Raw genomic sequence first — 24,304 nt, 5'->3', positions numbered from 1 at the left:
GGATGGCAGGTTCGGGAGCAACAGAAAGGTGGCTCTTAGTATGGAATGCATACGTCGTAGTACGAAAGTATCCATTAAGGAGCAATCTTGGACCCGAGCCTCCTCTGTCACCAAAAAGACATGATTTTCGGGGAATAGGTCGCCCATCTTATGGATTTGGAACTTAGCCAGTGTACGTTGCACTAATGATTCTCCCGTGATGGGAAGCAATGAGGGATTCAGGAGTGGTAATGCCGGAGAGTATAATAGGTCCAACCTCAACAGTCGCCGCAGCTTCTCCCATGCCCAGCTAATGGTGGATACCGTCTGTATGTCCCGCGGGTCCCTCTGGATCCCTTTGGGTAAAACTGTGGACAATGTCTGCGGGAGTACAAACTCTGCCTCCGGTCTCAGTTAAGGAATACGTGCGTCTGGGTGATACCATACAAATGAATAACTGCACTGAGCCGTTAAATAATATAAATACATATCTGGGACCCCGAAACCATCTCTCCCATACGGGAGAGTCAGAGTCTGCCAGTTCACCTGTGGAAAAGTAAATTTTGCCATGTTCTGTGTCCCTACGTGTTCCCCATCTTATGTTATGTGTGCATGATTAATATGCATATGTATTCCCCATGTTTGATTAAAGACGCAATTACAGTTGTGTCCATCTCTAGTATGCCAGTTTCCAGTTCTCGTGAAAGCTACGAGTATTAGGCCTATGTAAAGCTACGTTGCCACGTTTCTCAGTGTGCACGTTATTTCATTGAAAAGTCCCCGTTTCTAGGCCTCAAAAGGGCCCGGACACCAGATTCAGCTCCTGTCTCCTGAGCCCTCGCTGAGGAGCGATACAGCCCCCACCTGTATTCCTGACCCTTCACTTACTTCCTGCCTCACAGTGCCCGGTTCAGCCTGGCTCTGCCTGCTAGTCTGCCAAGAGTATGTTATGATTCTAGTTATCAGTCCAGCCCTCCTTCTCTGCATTCCTTAGCTACTGAATCGCATCAATAGTTTCAGTCATCGTCTAGTCTTTACGTCTCCATGTAAGAGAAATACTGTATTAATGGTCATTTAATATTCTTCATCACGCACTACATGTAGAATAATGCATGCACCAGTCTTAGAGTCTGTTAGCCTTTACCCCGATAACTTTTGGATTCTATCAACATGTTCTCTAAACATCAGATACTAGATAGTGTTTAGGTACATGTCGCCCTGACTCTCCAGACTTCAGTCTCTGCTCCTAGCGCAGAAGTCATAGCCCCCAGCTTCTTCTAGTAACACGTCATTGCCAGCTTGCGCGCACTATTAGGTTAGAGGTCCCGGCTCCTTAGGTAGCCCCCTCCATGTTTCCGCCCCATTTATGACATATTCTGTTACGTTTACATCACATGTCTATGTATACGCCTCCTGTTACACCCACTTTCACCCTTATCTTTCGCGACTGCTATTGACCACACCCACTGCTCCGCCTATTGTATGTATTGTAGTGCAACTGTTTTAGTATATATGCTTGTGTACTGTTATTAAAGTTAGCGCGCGCTCATCCCAGATCCAGCCCCGGCAGCTGCCGGGCTCTGCCATCCTATTCCTGTGCAGGTTGTCCTGTTCCTGTCCTTTATGCTGTATTAAACCTGCAAACTCCTACTACCTCGAATCTTGACTCTTATTTATTGAGCTATCTGTTATTGCTATGTCCAGTCAAACCTAGATCCGGTATTATTTATTTATATACCACATAATGGCGCCCGAACAGGGACTTGCCCTTTCCCCACGCGCCGGTGAAGCCACGTATGCCCCCTGACCCTCTGCAGCCGTGACGGAACCATACCGGCCACGTGCAGATATTTCTGCTTCAAGTATCCCTCAGGCCCACGGAGGAGACGGAGGTTGCGGTCCAGCATCCAGACGAGGCGGTGGAGGAACGCGGCGAGTCCCGACCAGAGCCCAAGCCGAGAGTCCAAGGTCCGAGGTATCCGGAGGCCCACCCGTAACAGAAGTCCGAAGTTCGTCCGTCCGGCGTCGAAGCAGTCCAGTCCAGTCCGAGGCCTTCCGTTCTTGCTGCCCGGTGAGTACCGTTGCTGGGGTAGTATCTAGACAGGGTCAATCTAATTGACTCTGGTCCGTGGGTTTGGTGGTACACAGACCCAAAACGAAGTGTCCACTGCGGTGGATGCGGGTCCTGACGTGTCTCTTTATGAGACCGGTAAGTTTCGTACTGTTTCAGCAGTGCATCTAGTTTCTGTTCTAGTCAGTTCTGTTCTCGAGAAGATTCATGTATTCTGTTTTCAGTATTCCAGGTAGTATTCTGTTCAGACTGTTATTTTTAAATGTCATTCATGTATTTTAATGTCGTGGTATGAGAGTGGTGTAATTATCGTGTTCATTTTGTATTGTATTGTGTCTAGATTACAGTTCAGTCATGCCGTTGTTTTCCAAACTACGTCAGTTAAGAACTAGAAAAGGTCTGTTAGAAGAAGCAGTTCCTGTCCCGCCTAGGGACAGTCCAGGTCATTTTATGTATCAGAAGCATGGCATAAGTGCCATATTATATCTAGATTTATGGGTGGAGTATACCAAACAGTTAGAAGAAAAGTATAGATGGCCCGTATCAGGTACGTTGGATGCCGAGTGCATCATGCGAGTAGAAGAAGCATTATGGAAAAAGAAAGCCAGACAGTCACAGAAAGATGCCATCGAGTTATGGCGCAAAGAATCTCATAAAAGAACCGAAAAAGAAATCAGAAAGTCAGAATTAAGTAAAGAATCCTTAGAACGAGCCCAAGAAAGGGAATTAATCGAGATAGGTGAACGAGTTAAAACCGAACAGTCAGACAGACAGAGAAATGCCCTCATTAAGGGTATGTATCCTCTTCTTGCCGAGGGCTTGCCAAAAGCGACCCCGGAGGCATCCAGTAATTTTCCGCCACCATTAGTTCCGACCAAGCTACGTCACAAACCGACCGCAGCTGATATTTTCATCTCGTCCTACTTGGACGACACAGTCCCAGAATATGCAAATCCTGTTCCGCCAGTCCCTGTAAATCATGCAATTCCTGCTCCTCCAGACACCGGAGTACCTGCTACGGTACCCCCGGTCCAGCCCACATTACAATTTCCCGCCGCGCCAGCACGAAGAGTATCAGTCGACGATTCTAGTTTAGGGGCCGCAGGAGGAGGTCCTCCTGGTACCCTGCCACCACACCAACGTGTAACGTTAGTCGAGTTACATGAATGTGCGTTACAGCGTACGCCCAAATATAAGTCCGTTGCAGATATCCGACGAGCTCTTACTGAATGCCGCTATGATCCAGTCGCAGGTGATGATAGTACAGTTATATATTCCATCCGTGTAAGACGGGTGACCGGGTATTTGGACACCCTACCGAATATGAAAGAAGATCTAGACAGAATATATCGTTTCATCCGTACAGGGGATGATCCAGAAAGTATTGGCGAAGCCATGTCTCAAAGGAAAGCTGAGATCCAGCTCATGCTATTAAAGTTTCTGATTAATTGTTTAATAAGAGAACAAGATTACCCGTCCAAAGATCCGGCCGAAATGAGAATCCTGACAAGGTGGAGTGATAATATAGCCGAGGGTAAACACAGAACTATCAGTAGTATAGAGAGTATGTACAAGAGAATTCGTAAGGAAATAATAAAGTTACACGAACAACGTAAAGCAGCACAAGTAAGCGAGAAAGAGAATGACTCTTCTACTGAAGAGGTAGACGACGAGAATCCCGCCAGAATAGCGTATGTAGGAAAATCTAGATTTCCAGACCGCCATTTACGCCTAGAACACAAGTCAGTTTTTCATCACCCAGCACCAGAACAAGGTTCTCTAGAACAAGTATTTCAAGCTATCGATCATATTCTGAAATCACGAATCGGTTATAGTAAGTTAAGTACTATGCATGAACAAGAACTAGCCCGATCAGCAGTCCGATGGATTACTGATTCTACCACTTTTCCAGACGAAATAGTGGCACAAATGTTTCTGAAACTGCCCCCAGCCAAGCAACGACTGGTGGGTATGTATATGATCCAGCACCTCATTACTCTGTATGAGGGTCAACATTCCGATCCAGGTCCGTTACATGATGTCCTGAACGAGTTACTCCAGTATAGATGGAAAGGTTTAGGTACCGATTTAATTAGTGTCATTCTAGAACAGCGTCACAAATATAGTATGTTTTTGAACCCGCATTTTGTTCATGTCTCACCTCCAGAAAGTAAACCGTTTTACATAGATAGACAGAATCCGTTACGAGAAGTACACCCAGTCAGGACAGCAGATGGTGAAATGCAACGAGTATTTGTTTACACCCCGATTACAAAGATGGAACTCTTAGAGATGAAGAAATTAATTCCTTGTCATGACAAAGATCCAGCAGGGTTCCATCGAGAATTAAAGGACATGCTCCGTATGGGAGAATACACGTATCCGGATATTATTAAAATGTTAAAAGTCCTGTTGCCCGCAGGGGTATATGAAAAACTCAAGGGAAAAGAATGGGAGGTGGGAGAGAAAAAGATCGATTGGGCAGTTCTAGAAGCTGAAGATAAGATACGAGTACCAGGTACCGGTCTTGGAGAGAAATGTAAGGAATTACCTGAATTGTTAATACAAGTTTTGCCCAGATTATTAGCCACTAAAAAGGAAGACTGGGATGCAATCTCAGCCTGTAAACAGAAACAAGACGAAGACACTAGTGATTTTTATTCTAGATTCGAGAAATGTTTCATTATAAACAGTGGCTTAAAGACGAGTAGCGAGTCATACCCTCATCTTTTTGTTACTAAATTGGTCGAGAATTCAAGTCCACAAGTTAAGAATCGAGTTTTGAAAGTCGAAAGTACATGGCAAGCTAGTACCCCGTCCCAGATGTTACAGATGCTCCAATATCACCAGAATAGAATCAGAGAAGAGCAAGATCATGAAAGGAAACGTATGAAAGACACGAAAATGAAAGTACTAGTTGCACAATCTGTTCCTCAAGACAGTCAGAAGAGGGGTCCGAATCAAGCCAGTCATCCTGCAGCTCCCGTTAAAGGGACCTGCAATTATTGTAAACAGCCAGGTCATTTCATAAACGAGTGTGCAGTTCTGAAACACAATATAGCTACTGGTAAAACTAAAGAAAGACCACGTCCGCCTAGACAAGAACAAGTTTCACAGACTTCTCAGCCACAGAATGCACAACAGACAGTTCCAGCACCGCAGCCTATTGCTGCAACACAGCATGTTACACAGCAGATGTACCAGTATGCACAGACAGAGTATCCAGAGTATCAACAGTACTCATGAAACAGCCTAGAGAGGGAGGTAGGCTTGCCTCTCATCGAGATTCCTGTAGATCAAGAAGGTCCCTATGTTCATAGTCAGGTACTAGGGAAAGACAGAAAGTTTCTGATTGACACAGGGGCAAGTAGGACGACCATCAGTCACGCCGAAGTTCCAGGGGCTCCGCTCTCAGGCTCTAGAAATGTTTCCCTTGGATTTTCAGGAAAGCCTATTGTAAACGAGATATCTAAGCCAGTTACTCTAGAAGTAGGTCCATTGTCCCGCACTACTGATCTGTTACTTACGAAGTCATGTCCAGAAAATTTGTTAGGCATTAAGACACTGAAAGAATTAGGTGCAGTTATTTGTTGTTCCCCCGAGGGAATACGCTTGTTTTTACGTGACTTCAAGGGTCACTATGTATTACGAGATTTTGATCCAAGATTGTCAAATGTTCCGCAGCATCTATGGGCGCAAGGTCCAACTGATGTTGGCTTCATGCAAATCACACCCCATCGTGTGACTCTCAAGCCAGGTGTAGTGTTACCACGAATCAGACAGTACAGATTGCCACCTGAGGCTGTAGCAGCCTTATCAAAAATTATTGACGAGCTCATCGCTCAAGGAGTAGTTGTAGAAACTACTTCCAATGTATGTAATTCTCCGATCATTCCAGTCATGAAACGTACTGATCCAAATGCACCCCCAGTATATCGATTAGTGATTGACCTTCGAGAACTCAATAAATGTATTATTCCCCAGTACCCAGTTGTCCCAGATATCTCTTCCCTATTGACAGCCATTGATTCCGAAGCCTCATTTTTTACAGTCATAGACCTCAAGAACGCGTTTTTCAGTGTCCCCATTCATCCAGACAGCCAGTTTCTTTTCGGATTTTGTTTAAATGGAAGGAGCTATAAATTCACACGAGCTCCTCAAGGTTTCACAGAAAGTCCTAGTATTTACAGTCAAGCACTTAAGAGACAACTAGACAACATTCACATGCCAACTGACGCTGCCCTGCTCCAGTATGTCGATGATCTACTGATCACAGCCCGTTCTGAATCTGCTTGCGAGCGAGCATCACTTACAGTCTTGTATTTCCTTGCCGAGATGGGGCACAAGGTGTCCCCTTCGAAGCTTCAATTCTGTGTCCAGCAAGTGATCTACTTAGGCCACTTACTGTCCAAGTGGGGTAGGCAGTTGACACCAGACCGTATCCAGTTAATAGCGAGTCTTCCTCAGCCCAAGACACAGAAGGAGGTACGTGCTTTTATCGGCCTTACTTCTTATTGCAGACAATGGATTCCTCAGTATGCATTTCTAGCTAAGCCACTGATACAGTTAACGACACAGGAGGCAGCCGAATCGACTGTCCTCCCTTGGACATCTGAACATACACTTAGTTTCAATGAGTTGAAGAAAGCCTTATGCCAAGCTCCAGTTCTAGCTACACCGAACTACAGTAAGCCTTTTACACTTTTCGTCACAGAACGCGAAGGTACAGCATTATCTGTTCTCACACAAGATCAAGCAGGACAATACAAGCCCTGTGCTTATTTTTCGAGCACATTAGATCCTGTAGCCCAGGCTCTGCCTGCGTGCCTCAAGTCAGTTGCAGCCACAGCACTAGCTATCAGACAAAGTGATTCCATAGTATTAGGACATTCCTTGACAGTACAAGTTCCACACTCTGTGGAAGTTCTTTTAAATCGAACACAGACTCAGCACTTGACAATTGCACGTTTAACAGGTTATGAACTGACACTGTTCCAGCCACACATAGAAATCAGACGCTGCAACGTTCTAAATCCTGCTACACTATTACCGTCAGTTAATTCGAATCCTGCCACACATGACTGTGTGGAAGTAGTTAACACCATGACAAAGCCAAGACAAGATCTGACAGATATTCCATTACCAGATCCCGACCTGACACTTTATGTGGATGGTTCATGTATGAGAACAAGTACAGGAGAACTAGTAGCCGCGTATGCAGTGACTACTGACACTGAAGTTATAGAAACACACCGTATTGACACCCTGTCTGCTCAAGCAGCAGAGCTAGTTGCTCTGACACAAGCCTGCATACACGCTAAGAACCTGAAAGTTAATGTTTATACAGATTCACGCTACGCATTCGGAGTTGTACACGACTTCGGAGTGCTCTGGCAGGAGAGAGGTTTCATGACTTCTCATGGAACCAAGATTCAGCATGGTCTCCTTATTCAAGCTCTGTTAGATGCCATACATTTACCGACATCTATTGCTATCATGAAGTGCAAAGCACATACGAAAGTTACTGACATTATTTCTCAAGGTAATGATCTAGCAGATCGCACAGCCAAGCTTACAGCACAGACTCCAGACATTTCAGTTAATCCGACACAGACACATACTCCAGCTCCGACTACCTGTATGACAGTTAAGGACCCTACTCAAGATGTCATAGATATCCAGTTACATGCTACTCCCGAAGAAATCAAGAAATGGTCCGAACAAGGAGGGGTCCAGACAGATCAGGGATGGGTAACGAAGGGTAGAGCCACATGGTTTCTCCCCGACTCTATGGTTCAAGTCATTATCAATACCGCACATAGTCCAGCCCATTTAGGAGAAAAAGCTATGTTAGACAGTATCCAGAACATTTGGTTCAAGAAGCATTTACGAGCTGCAGCCAAGCAGAAAGTCCGTACCTGTATGATATGTTGCCAGTTCAATCCAGGTAAAAGTGTCCCGGTGGAACAAGGTGGATTCCAGCCCCCTGACCACCCTTTTGAAGTCCTCCAGATGGATTATATTCAGATGGAGCGATGTCGAGGTTTCAAGTATGTCCTTGTAGTTGTATGCGCTTTGTCCAGGTGGACAGAGGCATATCCAGTTCCAGATTACACAGCCGCGACCACTGCCAAGCAGTTGGTTCGTGAATTCTTCCCCCGTTACGGACTCCCTAGGGTCGTATATTCTGATAACGGCCAGCCATTCTCATCTGAGCTCATGAAACACATCTCCCTGTTGTTAGGGTACCAGTGGAAGTTCCATTGTGTACGCCATCCTGAAGCAGCCGGTCTCGTAGAGAGACATAACCAGACCCTGAAAATCCGCATTGCCAAAATATGTAAAGAGAAAGGTGTGGACTGGTTAGTAGCTCTGCCAGTCGCTCTGTTTTATATGCGCATGGTCGCACATTCCAGATCAGGTCTGTCCCCGTACGAGGTCGTTTTCGGCCGCCCCCCTAATATGTGGGGTACACCTAGACCCCGATGTATTACAGATGTTTCAAGTAATATGCTGACAGATTACCTAGCTTCCTTGATGTCTGCCCTACACTCTTGTCATTCACAGGTTTCCGCTGCATTTCCAGACAATACCGAGGTGGCACTGCATGACATCGTTCCCGGAAGTTTGGTTCTTGTGAGGAACTTTGATCGTTCAAGTCCGCTGGAGCCTCGCTGGAAGGAGCCAAAACAGGTCCTACTGGCCACCCGTACTGCCGTCAAGCTGGAAGGCAGGAAGGGCTGGGTCCACCTGTCTCATGTGAAAAAGTTTTATGGACTAAAGACTGTTTCCAAGAACATTTCCGAGGATTTTAAGGATTGCCAAAGTACTATTCTTAAGGACTGTCCCGCAAAAGACAATGATACAAATCCCTCCCTGTTAGAGAAAACTCCGCAACAGGAGTATAAGCTAAAATTAAGGTCTAGTAAAATAAGTCAGCCAGTTTGATTGTCTAAGTCCTCCCCTAGGTGAAACGGTTAGACCGGTTTCTGACATGTATAAAATAGACCCCCATAGTGAGAGAGTTAGTCAAAACTCAATCCGATGTATCGTTTTTCTAAGTTTCATATTGTTTTTCAGCCTCATGATTACCTGCACAGGTTATGCATTTTATTTGTGTTTTCCAGTTTCTCATGTAAATAAGTCTTCTATTGTTACAGTAGAGCACACGTTTAGTGATCTGCCTCCTCATGAACTATCTTATCGTCTTGCTATGCGTAATAATTCCTTTATCCGCATGTTACATTATTCACACCAGACCAGCAATGCCACTAATTGTTGGGTGTGTGGTCGACTCCCCCCTTTCCAGACACCGAAGGGAGTTCTGCCACTCTTTCCTTATCCATTTTCACATAACGGTTCATGTGGAGCATGGTCCACGTTAACGTCATCCTCAACAGATATGTCTTTTCTTAACAGTATATGTTTTCCAGACAAGCAAGGTCTTCCCCACAGAACAGGGTTAGATCTAGAAAATGAAGTTTATAATTTAGGTAATTATTCTTCGAATTTCATGGTCCTGAATGTTCAGTCTGATACTACTCCAGACTTACCTGCTATGTCAGTACTACCCGTTAAAGGCGAATTATGTGTCCGAAAGAATGGTTCCGTACATGTAGGACATAGTGATTGTACTACTATTGTCAAGTATAGTAACAGTAGGAAATCTATTTTTAAAGCTTCACGTCATTCTTATTTTGTTTGTGGTCAGACCGCATATGTTCGTCTGCCCCTCGATTGGGAGGGAACCTGTTACATTGCATTCCTACTGCCACCAGTTTTTCTAGCCCCACCTGACTATCATAGGAATTCCCACCTAGTACATACTAGACACAAGAGAGACCTCCCGATTGTCGATTATACTGAAACTGCTCTAGAACAATACATAGATATCAATAAAGGTGTCTTTCCCTATCTAGGTACTGTCGTGAATAGTAAACTGATACGTAGATTAACCAGAACCCTTGAAGCAGTAGTGATTGAGACTACCTCTGCTCTAGGTAACTTGACCGAAGAGCAATCCTTTATGAGAATTGTCGTGCTCCAGAATCGTCTCGTCCTTGACGTCATACTGGCCGATAGGGGCGGGGCATGTAGAGTCATCGGATCTAGTTGCTGCATTTTCATTCCTAATAACGCGCCGTCTGTTTATTCAGCTATAACCAGACTCCATAAAATTGCCCATATGTTACACCAAGATCCAGGCACCTGGACATGGTCCGGTTGGTTCTGGAATATAATTTCCGCCTGGGGATGGAAAGTATTGTCCTTTCTAGGTATTGCAGTAGCGATCATATTCAGTTGCTGCCTCTGTATACAATGTGGCCCTGCGATTTGCGGCATTTGTGCTACCTCTTGTATTCCTAGTCCCAAGTCCCGTTCTAAATCCAGTTCCAAGAAAATTCGAGACGAGCAAATGATACTGTATGAAATGATAGATGGTATCATGAATATTGATGTTTCCTGATGGAAACGTAGTGACAAGGAGGGAATGTGGAAAAGTAAATTTTGCCATGTTCTGTGTCCCTACGTGTTCCCCATCTTATGTTATGTGTGCATGATTAATATGCATATGTATTCCCCATGTTTGATTAAAGACGCAATTACAGTTGTGTCCATCTCTAGTATGCCAGTTTCCAGTTCTCGTGAAAGCTACGAGTATTAGGCCTATGTAAAGCTACGTTGCCACGTTTCTCAGTGTGCACGTTATTTCATTGAAAAGTCCCCGTTTCTAGGCCTCAAAAGGGCCCGGACACCAGATTCAGCTCCTGTCTCCTGAGCCCTCGCTGAGGAGCGATACAGCCCCCACCTGTATTCCTGACCCTTCACTTACTTCCTGCCTCACAGTGCCCGGTTCAGCCTGGCTCTGCCTGCTAGTCTGCCAAGAGTATGTTATGATTCTAGTTATCAGTCCAGCCCTCCTTCTCTGCATTCCTTAGCTACTGAATCGCATCAATAGTTTCAGTCATCGTCTAGTCTTTACGTCTCCATGTAAGAGAAATACTGTATTAATGGTCATTTAATATTCTTCATCACGCACTACATGTAGAATAATGCATGCACCAGTCTTAGAGTCTGTTAGCCTTTACCCCGATAACTTTTGGATTCTATCAACATGTTCTCTAAACATCAGATACTAGATAGTGTTTAGGTACATGTCGCCCTGACTCTCCAGACTTCAGTCTCTGCTCCTAGCGCAGAAGTCATAGCCCCCAGCTTCTTCTAGTAACACGTCATTGCCAGCTTGCGCGCACTATTAGGTTAGAGGTCCCGGCTCCTTAGGTAGCCCCCTCCATGTTTCCGCCCCATTTATGACATATTCTGTTACGTTTACATCACATGTCTATGTATACGCCTCCTGTTACACCCACTTTCACCCTTATCTTTCGCGACTGCTATTGACCACACCCACTGCTCCGCCTATTGTATGTATTGTAGTGCAACTGTTTTAGTATATATGCTTGTGTACTGTTATTAAAGTTAGCGCGCGCTCATCCCAGATCCAGCCCCGGCAGCTGCCGGGCTCTGCCATCCTATTCCTGTGCAGGTTGTCCTGTTCCTGTCCTTTATGCTGTATTAAACCTGCAAACTCCTACTACCTCGAATCTTGACTCTTATTTATTGAGCTATCTGTTATTGCTATGTCCAGTCAAACCTAGATCCGGTATTATTTATTTATATACCACACACCCGTGATCTCTTACCCCCCTCCCATACCAGTCTTAAAAGGTGTTGTCGCAGCTGCAAAAAGAATGACTGAGTGAGTGGGATGGGAATGTTAATAAAAAGATATAAAAATCTCGGGAGAACAACCATTTTGATAATGGCGACTCTACCCGCCATTGACAAAGGCAGGCGAAGCCACCGCTCTATTTGTGTTTCCAAAGAGCTAATCGCACGTCCATAATTTAACCTAATGATGGTAGCCGAATCCAAATGTATGTGAACGCCAAGATATTTGACCACGTCATGGCACCATTCCAGTGGATACTCACTTTCCCATGAAGCTGCGCAACTTATTAACAGAAAATCACAGACTTATGCCAGTTAATACTAAGCCCTGAAAAACCGGCAAACCGTAGTATTTCCCTGATAATTGGCTTGAGGTTAAGTTGTGGGTGTCTCACGTATAAAATGGTATCATCTGCATTAAGGGACACCAGTAGAGGGCCCGTTTTAAACTGCAGACCGCGGGGTAAATGATTCTCCTAAAAGTGCCTTACCAAGGGGTCTATTGCTACAATAAAGAGTAATGGGGACAGGGGGAAACCCTGCTGTGTACCCCGAGTCAAGCGAAAAGGTTGAGATATTATACCATTGAGGCGCAGTTTAGCAGAGGGTTCTGTGTATAGGGCAGTGGTAGAAACAAAACCCTCCAGCATCCTCATACGGCACATCACTGAAAGAAAAAAGGGCCATTCTAGCGAATCAAAGGCCTTTTCGGCGTCCTGTAGCACCACCGCGGACGGGATCTTAGGGTCTATCCTGTGGATTACAGTAAATAGGGTCCGGAAATTAAGCGAAGTGGACCTATGTGGGACGAACCCGGACTGAGCTGGAGAGATTATATATTCAATTAATAAAGAAAGCCGGATTGCAATCACCATAGCCAATATTTTATAATCGAGATTAAACAGTGATAGGGGCCTATAAGTGCGACACTGCGAAGGGTCTTTGCCAGGCTTAGGGAGCAGGATAATGACAGCCTCTCTGAAAGTTGGCGGGAGAATGCCAACATCAAGTGCCTCTGCGTAAACCTCTATCAGCCGTGGGACCAATATATCTTTGTATGTTTTGTGAAAATCCAAGGAAAACCCATCCAGGCCAAGTGCCGAGAAACCCCTGAGCGCCTCTGTTGCCTCTACCACATTTTCTTGGGATATGGGAACGGCAAGGAAATCATGCATGTATCTTTTGAGGTAGACTAGCGCAATTTCCGAAAGGTACTCTTCTTGCACACTTGTTTTCAATCTATCTTCTTCTCCTTCATCTGTTTCTAATTTCCAATCTATTATGATTTATATCTGTGACTGGATGAACCACAATCATCTTAAACTCAACCCAGACAAGACTGAGCTGGTGTTGACAGGTGGTTCATCCAGTCCCTGGTCTTCCCTGTTCTGGCCCCCTTCCTTAGGTCTCCCTCCTGTCCCCTGTACCTCAGTCAAAACTTTAGGCATTAAACTTAATTCCCAACTCACCCTTCACTCCCAGGTTAGTTCTGTGGTGTCCTCTTCTTTCCTTTCACTGCGCACTATACGCAAGGTGTCCCGTTTTTTTTCTTTTGAGGCTCTGAAATTGATCACTTTGGCAATGGTCATCTCCCGCCTGGATTACGGCAACGCCCTATATGCAAGTATACCTGCATATAGTTTAAGGCGGTTGCAGCAGATTCAAAACCAGGCGGCGCGCCTTGTGTTCAAACTGCCAAAATTTCACCATGTCACCCCTCTCCTGAAATCTTTGCACTGGCTTCCAGTCCGTGAGCGTGTCCAGTTCAAGCTCACCTCCATCACCTTTCAAGCTCGACTGGGCACGGCTCCGGCCTTCATCTCTTCTGAGATCACTCCCTATGTCCCTACCAGAGAGCTACGCTCATCTACCAAATCCCTTCTCTCAGTCCCGCGGTATCGGAGGAAGAAATGGGGAGGATCGAAATTTGCGACCCTTGCCCCACTCTTTTGGAACTCCCTGCCCCCAGAGCTTAGAGCCTCGACCCTCTACCTGCAATTCAGGAAACAACTTAAAGCCCACCTATTCACTAAGGCCTTTGATTAGCTCCCCAGCTTTTCATATCCTTTAGAGTAGGCTGCCTTCCTGCCCTGCTATTTGTTGGTTGTAGCGCCATGAAGCCGCTGGCGAACGTGCGCTTAATAAATAATTTAAAATAGAAAATAGAAATAGTTCTTTGCTTATTATTCTAGAGGTGTACAGGGATTTAAAGTGAGACAGGAATGCATCGCATATCCCCGGAGTTTAATATATCAACTGGTCATCTGGGCCTCTGATTTCAGTAATGTGGATCTCACTGTAAGGAGGGTGGAGCATGTGCGCTAGTATTTTGCCAGGACGCTCGCCTTCTCCATACCTCCTGGCCACATGGTGTTTACTTAGGTATAATAGTTCCCGTTCCGCAGCATCACGGAACTCCACCATCAAAGTCAAACACCTAGTCTCCCCTTCAGCTAACACGTGTTCTAGCAATTCCAAATTTAAGGCCTCTATTTCCTTCTCAATGCGGGCTAAAGTGGTACGCAGATCCTTTAGTACACCTGCATTCTTAGAAATACACACCCCTATATATACGCTTTACACCCCTCCCACAACACTGCCCATGTATCTACCGACCCAGTATTAATTTCAAAGTAGTCGTCGATGGCAACCCGCACATCTTCAAGAAACACCAGGTCTTGAAGCGCTCTTCCGGGATATCGTCATTGTCTCTCATATCCCCCAGGTCTAGGGACAGAGAGCCGCAGTACCACAGGAGAGTGATCTGAAAACGTTGGTGGCATTGTATCTAATACACTGAACCAACAAGCAATTACCGGTGAGACCAACCAGTAGTCTATTCTAGTTCAGGTGTCTTGGAACCCAGAGTAATGCGTGTATGAAGCGGAGGACAAGTGGTGTGTACGTTCTCTATCGACCAGTGAGAATTGCCTGCAGATATCCTGTAGAGCAAGGCATGAGCAGTGTTTGGTGTCAGGGGAAGTGGACGTGCTATCTCTAGTGAGATCTAATAATACATTAAAATCACCCCCGTGATGATCAGGAAGGGATCCAGTTCCAAGAGGTGTACTTGTAAAGAGTGGAAAAACTCTGGAGAATCCACGTTAGGACCATAGATACCTATTAGTGGCACAAAGTGGCCCATTAGAGAGCCAGTAACAATCAATAATGAGTTATAACGGGGTAACCCCTAAGAACTCTCTGACCGGGGTCAGTCAATCAGGTACATATAGAAATGGCCAGAGTCTATTGCTTTCATATACAACAAATGTCAATAAATATCACATTTCAAAATTATACAGTTAAGAGTCCATAAGTGCAGTGCATATTTTATTTAAGCACATCATAGGATACTGGGGATCAATCTCTAAATGGTGAGGTATGAAGAAATCAACACTAAAAGCAAATCAATTGCTTCATTAGGTTAAAGAGAGATTAAAGCATACAAATTAAGGAGAACAAATGTGTACATTCAATTAGAGAGTCATTTACATTTATGGTATATCAACGCGCTCAAAAGTGAACAAGAAAAGGATTAGTTAGAGGGGATGGGTGTGATGGGATGAAGGTGGGGACCGGGTAAAGGTGTTGTGACTTGCAGACAATCACAGTGAGATTCAATATAGCCTTTACAGTCTGGGTTAGATCAGTGGTTCCGTATCGGTCTTAGGCACAGGATCTGTATTTATCCATTGATTGTTCCTATGCCCAGATAGATGCCATGGGCTAATTGTCTACGTTTCGACCCCTGTGGTTAGGGTTGTTGAGAACCTCATGGTGGGGTCTTCCTCAGGACACGAAAGAAGCAGGAGCGCTTTACATGCGGCCAGATCAATGGCCGTATCAATAGGACCTTCCTTGGTTCCTATGTGGTTGAAGATGGCATCGCAGCCGTGAGCGACGGGGAGTCCTCCAGATCATGAGCTCCCTCCGCCATGTCCGCGGTGTCGTCTGCTTGGGATCTTTACATCCCATAGCGCAGGGTAACGGATTGCGCCAATGAGGGCAGACACAAAGTGGCAGAAGCGTGCACCAGAAACCGCGCGGGGAAGTAGGGCCCACCACCTGCTGGGTCGAGACCTGTGACAGTATAGGTAGGGCCGTGGACGCTCAGACTGGCGAGTGCAACCCTAAGATGATGAGGTAAAGGGCCGTACCCTGGGACCAAAGTACTGTGCAACTCAGGTTCGATCACTCAGTGGTCTGGTTTCTTCGAGTTAGCCCATCCAACCGATTTATGCGGCCGTTGTACTGAGTGAGCCCACTCGTGTCTTGTACATAGCAAGCAGGCCGCTGACTTCACAGTCCTGGCGATTGTTCCAATGTACTTGTGGCTTCTACAGTATGCTGCCAACACCACAGGAAAAACGGGGCCTTCTCGGTTAATCCAGGATGGAATAGCGCGGTATTAGCTGGGCATGCCCGAGGTAATCACTCCGCTCCCAACAGTAAAACAGTCCAAAGCGGAACCCAACAGTTCTGGAGGTGTGTTCAGAGCTCTATTGTGTGAGGCCCAGGGACTGAGCTCCGCGCCCCCCCCCATGTCCAGTCTCGCCGTGGGCCGCCCCCAGTGGGGCCCTGTACTGATGGACACACCAGGCCAGGCTCCAGGGCAGCAGCAGCCGCGCTGCCATGTTTCAATCGTGCCCTGTCCTAGGGGCCGCAAAAGGGGGGGAGCCAGCACACCCAGCCGGGCCCAGCGCCGCCCCGGCTCCTGAAGCATAACCAAGCAGGCCGCCCTAGCTAGCCCGCCGCACCCCCGGAGCCGCTCCAGGACTGGAAGGCCCTGTCCCCAACTCAGTCTCCAGGTGAGGCCGCGAGGCCAGCAGCGCCCTGTAGCCGTCACGTACGCCACGCAGCCCGCTGCACTGAGCCCGTAGGGGGGTTGGGGGGAGGGAAGCCACGCAACTGATGGGGGCGCGGAACAGGCAAAAGGCGCCGACAGGGGCCTCCGCTCACCTCGCTGCTCGTGTGACGCGGCTCTCTTGTCAGCGTCCGGAAGGTGCAGGCCCAGGTCTCGGTGCTCGGATCCTCTCTGTGCAGGCCCACGGAAACTCAGATCGACTCGTCGCAGTTGCTCGTGGGGGGTGTCGCTCTGTTCCTCCACTCTTTCTAGGCAGAATGGTGAGAGTTCTGAGATAATCAGCGATGTCCATCATGATAAAATCGGGCTTTAAGAGTGCCCGGCCGACGGAGCTTCAAGCACAGGCAGCCATCTTAGTCACCTGCGTGGCTACGCCCACCGCAAATGCTAACTTAACACAAGAACAAAGCATAAACGAAATAGCAAAATATGTTAATTTCATCAGACCGTCCTTTTAGCATTTACTAAACGATTTATGAAGGAAAAGAGGTGTAGTATTCTGAGAAGCAAAGGACATCAATACTTGGACTCAGTATCGGGAATAGAAGTGGCAAGGGATTATGTGGAATCAAAAATGCCTTCATCAATCTGCATCAGGTCATTAACCCTTTGGATGCGTCGGACGGGTCCCAGCCGTCCGACGTCACGGGTGGCATGTGTGTCGGAGGGCCAGGAGCCGTCCGATTTGTGCATGCATGAAATTTTCCTGCACTGCGGGAAAATTTCACCCACATTTACAGGGTTAATGTTCTTTTGCAACATAATGGCAGCACTAGTGTCATGAGCTGGCTTTTTCTGTTTAGGGGTGAGAACAATAAGTGCAGCAGGTTGGGAGACAGTGTATGCAAAGACAACATGTGAAGAAAATACCAGCAATCACAGCTAGAAAGATGAGGATCTTCCAACCGCAGGACATGAACATACTCCAGAACCACCCAGAGAGAGTCTAAGTCCAGAGAGGAATGATGCCTAAAAATTGTTATTAATCTTTTTAAAGTGTCAAATCCCCTTTCCCTTTTGTAATGTGTAAAAATAATTATTATAATCGGGATTCTGAAAATGATTTAATGATTTTTTAATCATGTATATGTGTATGTGCTTTTATGGTGATTTTTAATCATCGAATAAAGAATCCTTGAATTGAATTGAATTGAGTCCAAGTACCATTTTTTTGGTGTATGTCAGATGAGAGTCTATGCAATTTCTAAATGGCAGATACAAATTGGGGGCGTGGTCAGGTATGTACACACAACAGCTACTGCCAATGACGCGACAGGCCTCACCCCTATCTGCAAGTATGTTTTCTAACACCATCCGGTTCAGCAAGGAGACTAACCTCATAGCCTGAAGCTTAGCAGTGTTGTTGGTCAGTATACCAGTAGTTATATGAATCACCCCTTCAGCAACCCTTGTTAACCGATGAATGTTAAGGTTGTTAGACATGGGGCCCCAAAAGGGTACAATACCCTTCATGGCATCCTCAAACTATTGTAAGGTGGTATCTGTCTGATCTATATCCTTCGTATCAACGACCCTTCTGACTCAGGGCAAGTATACACTCCTACGCTGCATCTGATTATCTGTATGGTAATTGGACTGAGCTATATACACAGGGGGAAGGAGAAAAGAGAGATAACACCTGCCCGACTATCCCTTTGGGAACCAGACATAAACTTGGAATCCACAGACAAAATAGACATTAGGGGGGTGAGATTAAGGGCGGACTATTGTCGTTCTCAAACTGTATGTGGAATTGCATCTGCTCTCCCCCAACTTTATCCTCCCAGTCCCCTCGACACAGAAACTAGCTGTTGTGTTGACCACTGACACTAGTATCGGCTGGTCCTTGGTAACATTACGAGTCTGGAAAGATTGGAAATACTCAGACGTGTTTAACACTTGGAAATAAGCCATTTCCATTCGAAACCAATTCTCGATTTTTACTCTTTTGTATGCGTTCATACAGGACCCTGAAAACAATCGACCAAACGTATCTTGTCCTGTCGGTCCTGCGGGGGGGAACCATGTGATGAAAATGTACATTCTGCACCACAGTGCAAGGATAAGCAGGAGACCTATCCAGAGTAGAGAAATGGGGATGGGGAGGCACCATACTGAGCAATTCAAACCAACTCTTGCAACTACTGATGTATGACAATGGCATGGACAACAAATTATCACTTTTATGAGTCACTGAGGGAAGCAATACAGCAATTAGTTGTATTAGACACCTCATGAGCCTGATGCAACATTTATATAAATACATTATCCGTATAAGACTTTGTGAGGGGCCAAAATAACACACATGGATTCAGGAGGAATGGTTGTTGTACCAATGGAGGAATGTACAGGATACTTCTCCTCTAGAAACCAAGATATTCCAAGTATTGCTACTAGGGCAATCCAAACTATTAATGCAAAAACTGTTTTACTCTTTGTGGACTAACCCCATTCTGGACATGGTGGTGCAAATGGATGTTCCTCCTCAGTAATAGGCCGACCAAACGGATACATTATTAAGCAAAAAGGGGAATGCAGTAAATGTAATAACAAAAGGCAATTGTTCCCAGTGTCCATCTGAGCCTCACTGGTACAGGCTCCTATTGTTCATCAACGTTGGCGCTCTTGAGCACCGGTGGTAGAGCTGCTCAGTCCTAGCTCTCGAAGAATCCCACCTCACACAGGATAATGTACCCCCTTCAAGGGAGCACGTTCAATCAATCCTGTCCAATGTCAGAACAATGCACCAATCTTGCCTCACCCTAAAGTAACACTGTTGGTACTATTGACAAAGTACACCCTGACTTGCACAGTCCATCCCTAATAATCTGACTTCTCCTTTGGTGCACCGTTCTTCAACCGAGGGTGCAAATTGTACCTGGTTACTTCAGGCACAGAGGGGTCAGTGAAAAGGGGCTATTTAATGAATTTGATTTCAGGTGGTTGCTGCGCTTAGTACATCGTCATTCTTGGCATCCATTTGGGTCCATATAAGCCAAAGGGGATGAACTGAGATGTCTTCTCTCCCTCACATCCCCAATACTATCCCTCACCCATTTGCCACAGGGTAAGGGAAAGGGTACTCGGCTGCAGTGACTGAAATGTATCCAATTCTTTTGGCCAGTGACTTTCACAGTGGTCCTGTTAGCGAGGAGCACCTGCTCCGGCCCCTTCCACCGGGGCTTCAAGCACTTCTTCTGCTGAAAAGTGGAAGTAACACCCATTCCCCCAACTGGATGTTATGACCAGACCCTTCTGGTATAGGTGGAAGCGATTCCTTTATCTGTTGGTGAATAGAGCACAAATTTTCAGTTAACTGGTACAGGTAATCGGTCAATAGAGGGTACTCAATCTCTGAATACCTATGCGGGCGCGGGACGCTCCAGGCATTTGTCGGGCATCCGAACACGACCTTGTAGGGTGACAATCATGTCCTAGAATGTGCAGTTCTTCTTGTGGACAAAAGAGCTAATGGTAAAGCATCTGGCTACCTCAACCCCGTGGACTCCTGACTCTTTGCCAATTTCAGTTTGAGAGTACTGTTGTACTTCTCAACCAAACCTGCTGACTGTGGGTGATTTGCAGCATGAAACTTCTGTCTGATGTGTAGTCCTTCACAAACTAACTGAATAACCTTGTCATTGAAATGACTTCCGTTATCACTCCAGATAAAACGCGGCTAGCCGAAGTGAGGAAAGAAGTCCTTCAGGAGTATCTTTGCAGTCGCAATGGTTGTATTCTCTTTAGTGGGGTAGGCCTCAACTCATTTACTGAACGCACAGACAACCACCAACACATACTTCAAATTATTGACTCTGTCCATTTCGATATAGTCCATTTGAAGGACCTCTAAAGGGAATGTGGGGGTTGCAAAATTACAGGGTAGTGTAGGGGTACCCTTGCCAGGATTGTGCATCATGCACACCATGCAATGCATCACTAAATGTGCAGCTGTCTTTGGGATATTCTCATTCTGCTATACGTGGTTATGGGGTCTAACAACTTGCACATACCCATAGCACTGTGTATATAAGCTGGCCCGTAAGCCATAGTGACTACATGAAGAACATATGCATCTGACAACATCCATCTCTGCTTCCCTGGCTTGTCAATCCAACATCCCTCATCGTTCAAGTTTGCTGTACTTTCTTGCCACACTGCTAATTCATCCACCGTGGCCTCACTCTGTATTTCCTTCACATTTTCAAGTGTATCCTCAAACATGGAGAACTCGAGAACCCACCTTGCAGGACCAGCTATAAACATTCTTTTCATCTTCGTTCGGGCTATTTCCTTAGCTGTCTGATCTGAAAAAACGCTCTCCAAGTACACACACAGGACCATGTTGCGGAATTGGGTGGTACCTGGAATCAGATAAAAGTATGGGACAAGGAGAGTAAGCCTGGTGAGACGCCTAAAGCAGAAATACTTGCTCTGCCCGCTTGTATCATTACGTACATGCATTCTCTTATCCCGCCTAGAAAGCTTGATTATGACAAGTTCTCAGATTGTCGTCAGAAAAAAGACAAGAGGTTAAACCGGAACCAACAAAGTTAAAGAACATTTCAATATCTGCAAGCGTCATTACTGTGGAAGAAGCTGCCTCAGTCAATTCTTTATAATATACAGTACTGTTTTTCCTAAGGTCAGGTAACTGAGTTTTATGGAACAAAACCTCACTCCTTTTCCATGGAGTATAAACCCACTGTTCTTGGAAACGGACCGCTACCCCATGTCTAGTAACAACATCATGCTGATCCCGCAGCTCTGGTATTGCAGGGTGGTATATAGGGGGGACTTCCCTCATCGGAAACTGAGATACTGTCTTCGGGCTCTTCTCAAGCAGCCTACTCCGATAAGTAACCAACATCGCAACATTACCAAAAACTTGACCAGGTGCCATATCAGCAACATATACATGATCCCTAATATCATAGATAATCTGCGGTGCCACATCGTTGAAACAGTGCTCTCAAAGTCCGATCAAAGTAGCTGACATGTGCTTGAGGGCATGCTGTTGTACAAAAGGCTCATAATCTTTCATCACACTCTACACATCCTCCACACCATAAATGGGGTTTTGGGCCCACTGTGCTGCCGGATTAGCCACTACCTTTTTCTCTGCCTCTCCCATATCAGATCACACCAACGTTCATCCGAGACATTCCATAAATTTCATCCAGTCTCTATCCTCAGGGCCGCGTACCGGTGACTCACCACTCTGTAATGTCGTAGAATGGAGAAACACAGTGGGAGTGATAACAGATATAGTGGGCATTAACATCGCTGCTGGCTGGGTCTTGGGTGTAAGAGCTGGCGAAAGGGATGCCGAAGCAATAGGCATTGCAGGAATGCTAAAGTCATAGTTGCCACAGACAGCAAAGACAAAGACAGTACAAGAGGTGCCGTGGTAAAGGCAGTCTGATCAACAGTAACAGAATCAGAAACAGCAGACACAGAAGAACCAAGTAGCTAGACTGTAGTGGGAAGAGCAGGATATACCCTATGTGGGGCATATGGAGGTGGGGGTCGAGTATCTAGCAATTCTTCCACAAAAGCATCATTTTCTTCTTGGGCTACATAAGATTTATCAATATTCAGTCGAAACCTCCTATCTTTACGTTCAATTCCTATCTCCTGCTTCTCTATATCATGCGCTACAGCTTTCTGAGTCAATGTTTGCACACTCCCCTTCCAGGCCGCCTTCATTTGCCTCTGTTTAGCCTCTTTTTGCCATGTTCTGAGGGAATCAAACATAGACTGCCTACTTCTTCTTGAAAACAATTTCTCCTGTAAAAATCAATTTTTTTGTTCATCAAAAGTGCCCATTAATGGCCACTGCAACACAGCATTGTCCCCCGAATATTTGTTCCATAACGTACTAAACATAATAGGGCCAAGGCTACGTTTTACATACATATCAAAATTCAGAGTGTCTTCCAGAGGCGCTGGCTGACTTTCTTTTAGTTGAGCATCAGGAGAACAACTACGACAACAAGAAACCAAAAAGCAACTGAACACCAGCATTTTTAAAAGTAAGCCAAATTTGTAATGTTGCCGGGCAAACTGTTCACAAACACTTTGGGGCAGATTAGGATGGCGAGCGGACTTTAGTCCGCCCGCCACCTTAGCGGTGCTGGGACCGACCACCAGTGGTGTGGCAGTCCCCCACCTGCAATTAAGGTGCCACCACCACCGTGGCGGTAGCATCCTCCATTCTCAGCATTGTGGTGGGCGGTGCTCAAAGCACCGCCCGCCATAATGTTGGGAATGCATTGTGTGCATTGTCATGCACAAGGTGACAGGCACTGCGAGGTGCCTGCCACCATATCCATTACAATGCAGGGGGGTACCATAGGTACCCTCCATGTGCACTCCCCATTCCCACAACACCCTGGAGACCCGCAACAGGCCCCTGAAAGCAGACTCCGCATAGCTTTCCATGGCGGGGTCACCCCCATGGAAAGCCATGCTCCGCTGCCTATACTAATATGGATGGCGGTGTCTAGAAGACACCTCCACCATAGATAGCCCCTTTTCCGCCTGGTCCACTGGTCAACCGTCGGATGTTCTTTCCGTCCGCCGGGGTCCCCCCTGCCATACTAATACGGTGGGGGGGAAATGGGTGGCGGGCAGAGAAGGACATAGGGTGGATCATGCCAGGCGGTGGCGATCCGCCCTACATCCTAATCGACCCCTTAGTATCCAAATCCGTCCTCAGGCTGTAGCAAATGCAAACCAAAATCGGTCCTCAGACGTCTGACCCAACAATGGCCCGACCTCCACACCTGTCCACGGGCGAGGATGGGTCACTGGATGGAGTCCATGTTCGGGCGCCAACTGCAGCAAGTGACCCGAATAGGGCCACCCGGGTCACTCATGACCACCTCTCAGCCTTCCATACAAATGAAAAGTCGGTCAGACAGTACAGAATACAAACCAAGTATATATTCAAGTTTCAAGTTTATTTTATTTAGATATAGACCTCGACTGAGGTCAACAAATATACAAACACAATTTTAAAACATTTAACATAGAACTCATATCATTACTTTAAACATTTATGATGTTAAATCTATTCATCATAGCTTTTAAAGTTGACTTTAGCTCAAATCTGTTTAAGAGTTATACCACTTAGAGCATTTTTATTCATCCAGTGGTAATTATTTCAAGATTTAGATAGACCTTATAAAGAAATATGGTTGGATCTATTATAGATAGGTCATAAAATCAGCTTTGGATATTTAGAAGTTTAAAATTGTTAGCATCATAAACTTTAAAACAGCTTACAGCACAGAGCAGTTTTCCACAGAGACAGAGGCACACTGCACTTTACCCTCGTAGGGGGGCCAAGGCATGCCGCACCTTCTCTCGCTGGGTGCTAAGTTTGGCCGCATTCTCTACATGCCGCTGCCTGTGGGGAGGACTACAACACCCACAAGGCCTAGTGCCAGGATGAGCTACCGTCATACCTTTGTGCCCAGAGGCACATAAAAACAGCCCAGGACTCCCAGAGCGCGGGACGCCCTTACAGCACAGAGCAATTTTCCACAGAGACAGAGGCATGCCACACTTACCCTCGTTAGGGGGGACTAAGGCACGCTGCACCTTCTCTTGCTGGGGGCCAAGTATTGCCACATTCTCTACACGCCGCTGCC

This window comes from Lissotriton helveticus, chromosome 3_1 (assembly GCF_964261635.1).
Source record: "Lissotriton helveticus chromosome 3_1, aLisHel1.1, whole genome shotgun sequence".
Classification (NCBI taxonomy): Eukaryota; Metazoa; Chordata; class Amphibia; order Caudata; family Salamandridae; genus Lissotriton; species Lissotriton helveticus.
The sequence above is the reverse complement of the archived record's forward strand: the minus strand, read 5'-3'. Positions refer to the sequence as shown.